The sequence below is a fragment of the Globicephala melas genome, chromosome 21, assembly GCF_963455315.2.
Source record: "Globicephala melas chromosome 21, mGloMel1.2, whole genome shotgun sequence".
NCBI lineage: Eukaryota > Metazoa > Chordata > Mammalia > Artiodactyla > Delphinidae > Globicephala > Globicephala melas.
In genome coordinates, this window is record NC_083334.1 from 27,599,125 (window position 1) to 27,611,380 (window position 12,256).

Consider the following 12,256-nt stretch of genomic DNA (forward strand, 5'->3'; position numbering starts at 1 on the left):
TTAAAATGCCAGAAGTTCCCAAGAATTCAATCATAACTACTTACAACTCGTTGGAGCCATTTGAAACAGTATGATTTACTAGAAGATGGTTTCTCATCTGCTTCAACTAGTTGGTTATCAATGAAAAGGTCAAAAGTTGGCTTAAACCAAGTGTTTTCCAAATTTGGTTTTTTAAACCATTTTCACAGAAAGGTAACAGTTTTTTCCCCAGGTTGGAAACCTACAGAATAAAATATCATTCTCTAGATTCCGAGCGCCTTTATGTGTATGATCGATCTACTGGATATGATGGAGCTCTAAGAGGGGAGGAGTACAGGCAACATTTCCTCAGCTTTTGGGGGATCATCTGATGGGACTTAGCAGGAATGGGTATGAATATTCAGAGAGTGGCTGTGAGTGGTTTCAACTGTTCTTTCTGACCATGTTAAGGTAGGCAGCGCTTTCAAGCTGATTAAAATGTATTTAAGTTACTGATAGAATGTTAAGTGATTCTAATTAACTTAACCTAGGTAAATTAGTATGATGAGGCAGAACCACACCAAAAATTTCAGAATTACTTGTATCATTAGAGCAAATAAATCCAATCTGAGTTGGTCAGAACAAGTTTTAACTAGATGGAGGCTGTGGGCTGGCATACAGATCCGGATATAACTAGCTCGTCCTGATGAAAACTTAACAGATCAGCTTCAACCTGTAATAAACTGTTCAAAATAATTTTAAAAACGTTTTATCTAGTTAAGAACTAATTCTGAGTGGATTAAAGCTACTTTGGGCTAATCTAGTTTTGTTTGATGTAGCCAACATTCATTTGTTAGAACTTGATCAAACTTACTGATAGGGGTTACTCATTCATTTAAAAAATATTTAGCATTTTCTATAGATAACAGAGTCCACGATCAAATTCTCACTCTACCAGTAGCATTTGATATCAAGCAAGACACTTGGCATTTCTACTTTATCTATAATACAGGGATGATAATAGAAGTTTAGATTCTTTCCAAAGTCTGAATATTAAATGAGAGAAAAAAAATACATGTAAAGCCCTTAGCGCAATACATAATAGTAAGCAACCAATGAAAGTTAGGTTTTGTCTTATTTTAGAGAGGCACTATGCATAGTAGTTAACAAAATGTTTTTGGGTTGTTTGTTTTTTTTTGTAGTACGCGGGCCTCTCACTGCTGTGGCCTCTCCCGTTGCGGAGCACAGGCTCCAGATGCACAGGCTCAGCGGCCATGGCTCACGGCCCCAGCCGCTCCGCGGCACGTGGGATCTTCCCGGACCGGGGCACGACCCCGCGTCCCCTGCATCGGCAGGCGGACTCTCAACCACTGCGCCACTAGGGAAGCCCAACAAAATGTTTTTGAGATCAGCACAGTCTGGGGGAATAATCCGGATTCTGCCATTCTCTGGATACATGACCTTCATCAAGAAACTATCATTAAAAGGAGATGATCATATCAAGCTCATTGGACACAAAGTAAATGTTCAAGAAATAGTGTAGTGATAAAAGCATCTCCACCTGTCACTGGCGAGTTCGGGTTCTCAACAGAGATGTCCTAGAGTGTTCATTATATAGTTGTCCCTCGGTATCCACGGGGCTTGGTTCTAGGACCTCCAGAGATACCAAAAATTTGTGGATGATCAAGTCCCATATATAAGATGGCGTAGTACTTGCATATAACCTACGAGCACTCTCCTGTATACTTTAAATCATTTCTAGCTTACTTATAATATCTATACAGTTGACCCTTGGACAATATGGGTTTGTACTGTGTGGCTCCCACTTAATTCACGGGTTTTTTTTCAGTAGTAAATGCTACAGTACTAGATGATCCGTGATTGGTTGAACCCGTGAATGCAGAAGAGCCATGGATGCAGAGGGCCAGCTATAAGTTAAACATTTTCAACTGAGCCCCTGAGCCTCTCATTATGCAAGGGTCAACTGCACAATGTAAATACTAGGTAAATAGTTGCTGGTGTGCAGCAAATTCAAGTTTTGGTTTTTGGAGCTTTTTTAATCCTTGATTGAGTGAATCCACAGTTGGGGAACCCACAGATACAGAGGACCAACTGCATAAACATAGTAAAGTAACAACAAGGGCCAAAGACGTACTCAACTTTAGTGTCGTTCTGATACCTGAAAGCTATTTAAGAAAAAAAAAAAAAAAACTATGTCTTAAACTATCCCTGAAGTAAGTTAAATGAAATTTGTTTTCAAATATAAACGTTAAGGCTTAATACAATGAGCTTAAAAAAAAAAAACTCTACTGAGGTCCCATTTTCCACCCATATAGAATGGTTTGAGGAGGGAAAGAATGAAGCAAATCCATATTAAAAGGGTAGCTATCATGAAGACACATAACATTTTGTTTAAAATGATAGAAATATGGCATAGAATAGATGCTCCATCAGTGAGATGACCCATTTTCTGGTTTTCAAACAACACAAGGGCCTTAAAAACATGACAGTGTTCACCATTTCAACATCAAAGAGTTACCTGGGCACTATCACCTGTATGTGCCAACCCCTCTTCTACAAGTTGGGCATTCATACATGAAAGACACTGACTCAACCTTCAAGAAGCTCACACTCTCTGATAATCCAGAAGATTATCATACCATCAGATGAAAGAGGTGAGTGTAGATTGTTAAGGGAGAATGGGGAGGAGACCAGGTGTGTTGTATGAGGGAACATTCCATGGTCAAGTTGCCACGGGGCTAAGATTTAAAGATGGTGTATTAATATAGCTCTTTCAATAATACTTGGTAAAATCCCTACAATTTGTGGCTTAAAAGAAACATTTCTCATTCTTCCAAGTTTATGTGTCAGCGGGGGGGTCCCACTGACCTGATCCCGGCTTGGCTGACCTCAGCTGGACTCATTCATGTATGTGCAGTTAGCAGGGAGGTTAGCTGGGCTGGCTTTTCCAGACTGGACTCCTGACATGTCTGGGCCTTGGCTAGAATAGAACCAACTAAACTCTGCTCCATGTGTCTCATGATCCAATAGGTGAGGCTGGCTATGTTCTCACAGTAAAGGCAGAGGGAGAGAAGCATGTCAAGTCTTCGGAGACCCCGTCTTGAAACACCACCATTTCTATAATATTCTCATGGCCAACATAACTCACAAGACCAGCCCATTCAAGAGATAGGGAAATAGAATCCACCTCTTGATGAGAAGTGCTGCAAAATCACAGTGCAAAGAGTGTGGATACAGAAAGGGGTGGAGAATTTGGGTCATGGTTTCAATTTCTCCATCAGAGATGAGTAAGAATTTGTCAGACAAAAAATAAAGGAGGGGGAAAAAAAATAAAGGAGGGGAGACATGGAAGCAACCTAGATGTCCACTGACAGATGACTGGATAAAGAAGATGTGGTACATATATACAATGGAATGTTAGTCATTAAAAAAATGAAATAATGCCATTTGCAGCAACATGGATAGACCTAGAGATTATCATACTAAGTGAAGTAAGCCAGACAGAGAAAGACAAATATATGATATCACTTATATCAATATGTGGAATAAAAAAAATACAAATGAACTTATTCACAAAACAGAAAGACTCACAGACATAGAAACCAAACTTATGGTTACCAAATGGGGAAGGCATGGGGGATGGGGGGTAAATTAGGAGGTGGGGATTAACATATGCACATGACTACATATAAAATAATCAACAAGGACCTACTGTATAGCACAGGGAACTATACTCAATATTTTCTAATAACCTATAAGGTAAAAGAATCTGGAAAAAACTGTATATCTCAATCACTGTTGTACACCTGAAACTAACATGATATTGTAAATCGACCGTACTTCAATAAAAAATCATTAAAAAGATAAAGGAGGGAGAGCTTTCAAACAGGAAGATTAGCATTGATAAATATATAATAAGCATGTTATTCAGGAGGCTGTCATACTGTTTTTCATGCCTCTAGTCCTCAGGACCCACTAGATTTTCTACAATAGCACTTTCCAAACTTCTATGCTGTTATTAGGTACTGACCCTATGGTTAGCCATGTTTGGGAAAAGCTGAGTTCATCACATTTAGATGTTTCTTTATTGTGAGACCTCTCAAAGGTTTTTGCCTAATAATAGTAATCAACACTCTCTGAATACTTTCAATGTGCTAGGCACTTTACATGGATTCATGCATTTAATCCTCTAGCAACCAATGAAGTTTTGTTCACATTTTGGAAGTAGGGAACTTGAAGAAAGAAGTTATGCTAATGTGCATTTTTAATCACTCAGCCAAGCCTACTGTCTACAACATTTTCCAAATATATATCACTACTAACTCCCATTTAATGAATATGTAGTAACATCTCACAGTTCACATTTTGGGATCCACTTTGCTAAAGAAATATAAGAAATAAATTGGGTCCTCCATCTTAAATTAATTTAGTCCAGATTATCTTTCATTTTTTCTCATCTATCAACCCATTTCTTTGCATTTTGCAAAATTTCTTATCTCCAAACATATGATAAACCCATGGCAACCTGTTTAACATTTTCATTCTTGCCTCTGAATGCTTGATTTAACTAAGTTCCTGTATAACTAATTAAAAATGCATCCTTAAAACTCATGGGGATGAGTTCTATTTTGTTCAATCTTATAAAGACCACTTTTAAAAGCTGGAGGCACCTTTACAAACAATGAAATGATTTGTATCAAATAACCTTGGTTTCTTTAAGCTCAGAGAAAAATTCAATCTATACTTCCTTTCAAAAAAGGTGTTTTTGGTGTCCAGCCATGGATGAGATGCTGTGAAGTTAAATGGACAGAGCCCAGAGTAGATTAAGAAGGCGCTAACGACACAACATTGTAAATCAACTATACTTCAATTTTTTTAAAAAGAGGCACTATCTGAAGAAAATTCTACTCCTAGCTCTCAGGCCTACCAGCGGAGTATCAGACAATTCACTTTACGTTTTGAGTCTCAATTTCCACATCTGTAAAATCAGCATCATGAATATCCTGTCCCACTTCCCATATATGTCTACAGCAGGGATCAAAAGAAATATTGCATGTGAAAAATAACTTTATATTCCAGTAAATGCTATGCAGGTATTTTAACAGAATGAGAACTGCACACTTACTGTCAATGATAAAAGATCTGAAATGAATGTTTTTAGACCAAATTATTGTTAGACATGCAGGTAAAAAATTCTAAGTGACCCATACTTGTTCCTTCATCTTTGCTGATACCTAGGGTTAAATAATTTGGTTAAAATGCCCAGAAAAACAGAGATGATCTCTTCTCCTAGCATCACTGCTCTCAAAATCCAAATACTTTGGGAAGGATTATCAATATGGATGTATTTTGACAACATCATAAGTGAAAAATTATATAAAATGCGAAGGTCAACTCTACATTTATTATCATCCCTGAAAGAGGTTAATACTTCTCTTCTGTCTTTTATGGGCACAAACTATCATTTCTTTTTATCATCCTTTACAATCTTGGCAAAAAAAGGAAACACAACTTACCATTAAATTGTGCCTTCTACTGGCTCACTGCTTTACCCAAATGTTGGGTTTATTTAAAAATATATATTTTAAAAATATTCAAGATATTTATTATTGCCAACTATCAGGGAAACACTATATTAGGCAGTGGACTACAACAATAAATAAAAGCTAAGTACCCCACTCTCACAGAGGTTTCATTCTTCTGGAGGGGGAGACAAAGAATAAAAACTAAATATAGAGTAAGTTACACACAGGAAAGAGGAATGGGATTTCTGGGGGTGAGATTCGAGTTGTATTTTTAAGTATGGTTGTCAGGCAGGGTCTCACTGAGAAGGCAACTTTTGACTAAAGAGCTGAAAGAGATGACAAGTGAATCAAGATCAGCCCTGAGAGAAGAGGACTGAAGACAGGGGAGATGTCACTTCCAAAGTCCTGAGGTGGAAGTATGCTGGTCTATTCAAAGAAGAGCAAGGAAGTCTGGGTGGCTTGGAGCAGTCTGAGTAAGAGTAGGAGGAGATGAGCTCAGAGAAGTCAGGGGGTGGATCAAATATGATCCCACAAGCTTTGGGCTTGTAATCATGTGAAGTGAGAAGACACTTGAGGGATCTGAGCAGTGTTGGCGTGGTTTGAGAATATATTGTAGGGACGAAAAGGTAGATGCAAGACAATTACCACTTAGTTGTAGGATGGGGAGCAGAGATGATTGTGGATTGGTTCAAAGTGGTTGCTTAGGTGTGATGAGAAGAGTTTGAATTACAGATATATTCTGAAGGTACAGCTGGCAGCACGTGCTTATACAATGGATGGATGTTGGGAAAGAAAAGGAAGAAATCAATGATGACCCCAAGGTTTTGGTCCGAGTAACCATGTTAAAATGTACCTAGGGACATTTTAATACAAAAGTTTACAGGCAGTGAGTTTGGAACCTGGGTGCAACTTAAACTTGTTTTCTTCATCTAAGCAATTTAGCGGTATTTTTCAAAGTCTGAGCCCTCTGAAGTAGACTCACTTAGAGTGTTTATTAAAAATGCAGGTTTCTGGGTCTTACACCTCAGATTGAATCTCACAATCACTTTAGAATGAATACTAGAGATTAATAATCATACTGATCTTGCATTTCCACAACCTTACCCTGAGATCTTTAGGAGCAATAAAATCTAAGAGCCCCTGCATTAAAACAAATAGTATGTGTGCTCCTGGAAAGACTTACTCCACATTTCACCGTGAAGAAAGGATCCGTTATTTCTGCACTGAAGGATAGAAAATGATTGGCAGGCCGGTATCCCTTCTTTGTCACCGACATCAGTAACTCAACATCTGAAGCCACTAGGGAAAAATAGAAGTCTCCTATCTCCATCCTTGTCTAAATCTAAGCAGTTGCCAATCCTGAATTTGAGGGTGGTTTTTCATAGTTAATATAAAGTGGTGAGCCTGTGGCAGGGGAGGGAGTCTGTTTCCATGTGTGAGGCTTCATCCATCACTGACATGTACAATTCCTCTCCTTTTCCTTCTTTCCTATTCCCCCCCCCCATTTTCAGTATAATTAGACTCAGGGGGACTTGAGATTTGTCTTCAAGTATTTGAAACTCTGTTATATGGAAGAGGGATTAGACTTGTTCTACCTGGTCCCAAGAGGTAGAAATAGGATAAATTCTGCAGAAAATACAGGGAGACTGTTTAAAATTATTATTCCTTTTAGGGACCATAATTTTCATAGAGCTGTTTAAACTTGGGATAAGCTTTTAAGGAATCTTTAAAGATTCTGGTCATTTTTTATTCATGACTTTCATTGAAACATGCAAATAGTGTCATGCTCTCTTTGTTGACACTTTTTTTGTTTGGGGTAAGTCCCTCCCTTCCAAGGCAACACTCGGATTTTTTTTCTCTTTTCCTTTAGATCGAGACTTTTGACTCCTCTCACTAACCAGATCTTCATTCCCTAGTCCAGGGATGAGCAAACCATTTTGGTAAATCAGAGGGTAAACATCAGGTTTTGTAGGCTACAAGGTCTCTGTTAAAACTTCTCAACTCTGCCACTGTAACAAGAAAGCAGTCACAGACAATGTTTAAACAAGTGAGTGTGGCTGTGTTGCAATAAAACTTTATTTATGGACACTGAAACTTGATTTCCATATAATTTTTATGTGTCACATAAGAATGATTTAAAAAATTTTTGCAACCATTTAAAAATTTTAAAACTATTCTTATGCTCAACATCACTAATTATTAGAAAAGTGCAAATCAAAACTACAGTGAGGTACCACCTCACACCAGTCAGAATGGCCATCATTAAAAAGCCTACAAATAACAAATGCTGGAGAGGGTGTGGAGAAAAGGGAACCCTCCCACACTGTTGGTGGGAATATAAGTTGGTGCAGCCACTGTGGAAAACAGTATGGAGGTTCCTCAAAAATCTAAAAATAGAGTTTCCACATGAGCCAGCAGTCCCATTCCTGGGCATAGTATCTGGACAAAACATTCATTCAAAACGATACATGCACCCTTACATTCATAGCAGCACTATTCACAATAGCTGAGACATGGAAACAACCTAAATGTCTGATAACAGAAGGATGGATAAAGAAGATGTGGTACATATATATACAACGGAGTACTACCCAGCCATAAAAAAGAACAAAATGGGACTTCCCTGGTGGTCCAGTGGTAAAGAATCCATCTTCTAATTCAGGTTCTATCCCTGGTGGGGGAACTAAGATCCCACATGCTGCAGGGCAACTAAGCCCATGTGCCACAACTACTGAGCCTGCACACCCCAAATTACAGAGCCCATGTGCTCTGGAGCACATGCACCACAACTAGAGAGAGAAAACCCACACGCCACAACTATAGAGAAGCCCGTGCGCCACAATGAAGAGCCCACACGCTGCAGCAAAATATCCCGCGTGCTGCAATGAAGACCCGACGCAGCCAAAAATAAAAACAAATAAATAAAAATTTTTTAAAGTTAAAAAAGAATGAAATAATGCCATTTGCAGCAACATGGATGGACCTAGAGATTATCATACTAAGTGAACTAAGTCAAACAGAGAAAGACAAATACCATATGATATCACTTATACGTGGAATCTAAAATATTATACAAATAAACTTATCTACAAAACGGAAACAGACTCACAGACATAGAGAACAGACTTGTAGTTGCCAAAGGGGAGGGGAGGTAGGGGAGGAATGGACTGGGAGTTTGGGATTAGCAGATGTAAACTATTATATATAGGATGGATAAATAACAAGGTCCTACTATACAGAACAGGGAACTATATTCAATACCTGTGATAAAACATAATAGAAAAGAACATGAAAAAGAATGTATATATATGTACATATATATAACTGAATCACTTTGCTGTACAGCACAAATTAACACAACATTGTAAATCAACTATACTTAAGTAAATAAATAAATATGTAAGTAAAATGTTTAAACCTTAAAAAAATAAATAAAAAGGAAAGAAACTATTCTTAGCTCAAGTTGTACATAAGCAGGTAACCAGCTGGATTTGGCCCAAGGGCTATAGTTTACACCTCCTGCCTTAGCTTCTCATAGACCCTAAGGAGGGACTACCTGTCGGAAGGACACAATCAGATGCATTGAGATCTGAAAGGAGAACCTACAGGCTGAGAATCTGCTGAGAGTTGGGGGACAGGAGCAGTCCTAGGATTCAGTCATAAGTCTTCATAGCTCCACGTTTTTATCTAAGTGGGTAGTTTTAAAAGTGGTTTCAGTTGAAGATATGATGATAGGTGTGCATGTTTTGAACACAATACCTGGAATAAAAGTCAGAAACTCAAGTACAGAAGTGGGAAGAAGAACTAAATCTGTTAACAAAACTTTGAGACTGATCACACCTCTAGAGGGTTAGCAGGTCTACATTTGTCAGAGAGGCAGGCTTTGGGCTAACCTACTCTGCTATCTCCCTCACAATACAGTTTGACTGCTCAGACACCACATTATTGCCTTGTAAGAACAGAGCATCTCCTATTATTATCCATTTCAGGCTTAAAGTATAATAATAGATGAAAATAAACATTCTGGTAATAAGATATGTTTAAAGATTATTTCCCAGACCATTTGGTAGCACTTATGTTATTACCGTCAAGGTAAGTCTCCAAAATGTAGTAACAAAGTATTGCAATAATGCTTACAAGATTTCCTCAAAGGGAGGTTCTGGAGACAGCTTTTCATTTTGGAGCAACTAGTAGAGGGGAAGTTCTGAGGTACTTATCTCTTCTTTAACCTGTTTCAATGTGTAAGGCTTCATCTATCACTGACATGAACCAATTCCCCTCCTTTTCTTTCTATTTTTTTTATTTTCAAAATAATTAGATTCAAGGGGACTTAATATTTGTCTTCAAGTATTTCAAAGTCTGTCATATGGAACAGGGATTAGATTTGTTCTGCCTGGTCCCAAGTGGTAGAAATAGGACCAATTCTGCAGAAACTCCAGGGAGAGGTGTTTTTTTGTTTGTTTGTTTGTTTTTAATTCCTTCTAGTGAGCATAATTTTTACAGAGCTCTTTAGAACTAGGATAAACTCTCAGAATTTCAAGTCACTGAAAGTGTTCATACAGACGTCAGACTACTACTTGGAGGGGATTTTGTAAAGAGAACTCAACTAAAATAGTTCTAAGATTTTGAGTCAATGAATTGTTAGCCAGATAATATGATAATAATAGCAGCTCCCTTATTTGACTACATAATATTGTAAAATACTGTACTGAAATCTACATACTTAGTTAATACTCACAATGACAGGATCTGCACTACTTAGTATTTCAACTTTATAAATGATACCAAAACCCATGAGGTTAAGTAACTTGCCCTAAATTACAGAGCTAGTAAACAAAAGATTTGTTTCCAGATCTACTTGACACCAAGCTCCAGGCTCTTAAAACTATGCTGCTTCTTTGTAGTGGTAGAATGCAATGAGCTTTAAGGACTTGATTTGTGCTGCCTGATAGCTTTTAATCTAAGACAAAAATAAAGGATACAGAGGACTTCCCTGGTGGTCCAGTGGTTACGACTTTGCTTTCCAACGCAGGGGGTGTGGGTTCGATCCCTGGTTGGGGACATAAGTTCCCACATGCCTCATGGCCAAAAAACCAAAACATTAAAAAAAACCCAAAATACCAAAAAAATATTGTCAGAAATTCATAATACTTTAGAAATAGTCCACATCAGAGAACTACGGCACCCACCAGGTGCTGGTGGGGGACCTCAGACACCAAAGGGGATGAGAGGAACCCCCAAGCGACTGGGATGGGGGTTGAGCCTGAGTGCCTGTGGTGGGAGTGCCAAGTCCAAACTGCTGGACTAACAGAGAACCTCAACCCCAGGGAATATTAATCGGAGTAAGGTCTCCCAGAGGTTCTCATCGTGGCACCAAAACCCAGCTCTACCCAACTGCCTGAAAACTCCAGGGCTGGATGCTTCAGCCTAAACAACCAGTAAGACAGGAACACAGCCCCACTGATCAAAAAAAAGACAACAGAAAATTACGTCACAGGTAAGGGAACCAGGCAAAAACCTAAAAGGCCAAGCAAATGAAGACGAAATAGGCAACCTACCTGAAAAAGAATTCAGAGTAATGATAGTAAAGATGATCCCAAATCTCGGAAAAAGAATGGAAGTATGTATCGAGAAAATACAAGAAACGTTTAACAAAGATGTAGAAGAACTAAAGAACAAAGAAACAGTGATGAACAACACAGTAACTGAAATGAAAAATACTCTAGAAGGAATCAATAGCAGAATAACTGAGGCAGAAGAACGAATAAGTGACCTGGAAGATAGAATGGTGGAAATAATAGCCAAGGAACAGAATAAAGAAAAAAGAATGAAAAGGAGTGAGGCCAGTCTCAGAGACCTCGAGGACAACAACTAAACGCACCAACATTTGAATTATACGGGTCCCACAAGAAGAGAAGAAAAAGAAAGGGACTGAAAAAATATTTGAAGAGATTATAGTTGAAAACTTCCCTAACATGGGAAAGGACATAGCTACCCAAGTGCAGGAAGCACAGAGAGTCCCAAACAGGATAAACCCTAGGAGAAACACACCAAGACACATATTAATCAAACTAACAAAAATTAAATTCAAAGAAAAAATATTAAAAGCAGCAAGGAAAAAGCAACAAATAACATACAAGAGAATCCCCATAAGGCTATCAGCTAATTTTTCAGCAAAAACTCTGAAGGCCAGAAGGGAATGGCAGGATATATTTAAAGTGATGAAAGGGAATAAACTACAACCAAGATTACTCTACCCAGCAAGGATCTCATTCAGTATCAACAGAGAAATCAAAAGCTTTACAGACAAGTAAAAGCTAAGAGAATTCAGCACCACCAAACCAGCTTTACAACAAATGCTAAAGGAATTGTTCTAGGCAGGAAACACAAGAGAAGAAAAAGAACCACAAAAACAAACCCAAAACAATTAAGAAAATGGTCATAGGAATATACATATCAATAATTACCTTAAACGTGAATGGATTAAATGCTCACAGACTGGCTGAACGGATACAAAAGACACAGACTGGCTGAACGGATACAAAAATAAGACCCATATATATGCTGTCTACAAGAGACCCACTTCAGACCTAGGGACACAGACAGACTGAAAGTGAAGGGATGGAAAAAGATATTCCATGCAAATGTAAATCAAAAGAAAGCTGGAGTAGCAATACTCATATCAGACAAAATAGACTTTAAAATCAAGACTGTTACAAGAGATAAGGAAGGACACTACATAATGATAAAGG

General features: G+C 38.2%; 1 protein-coding gene across 1 annotated transcript in view; it reads left to right on the top strand.

Annotated features, from left to right (window-relative positions):
• UNC5D (unc-5 netrin receptor D) overlaps positions 1-12,256 on the top strand; it is a 682,528-nt gene that overhangs the window by 609,471 nt on the left and 60,801 nt on the right. The gene's annotated exons all lie outside the window — the stretch shown is intronic.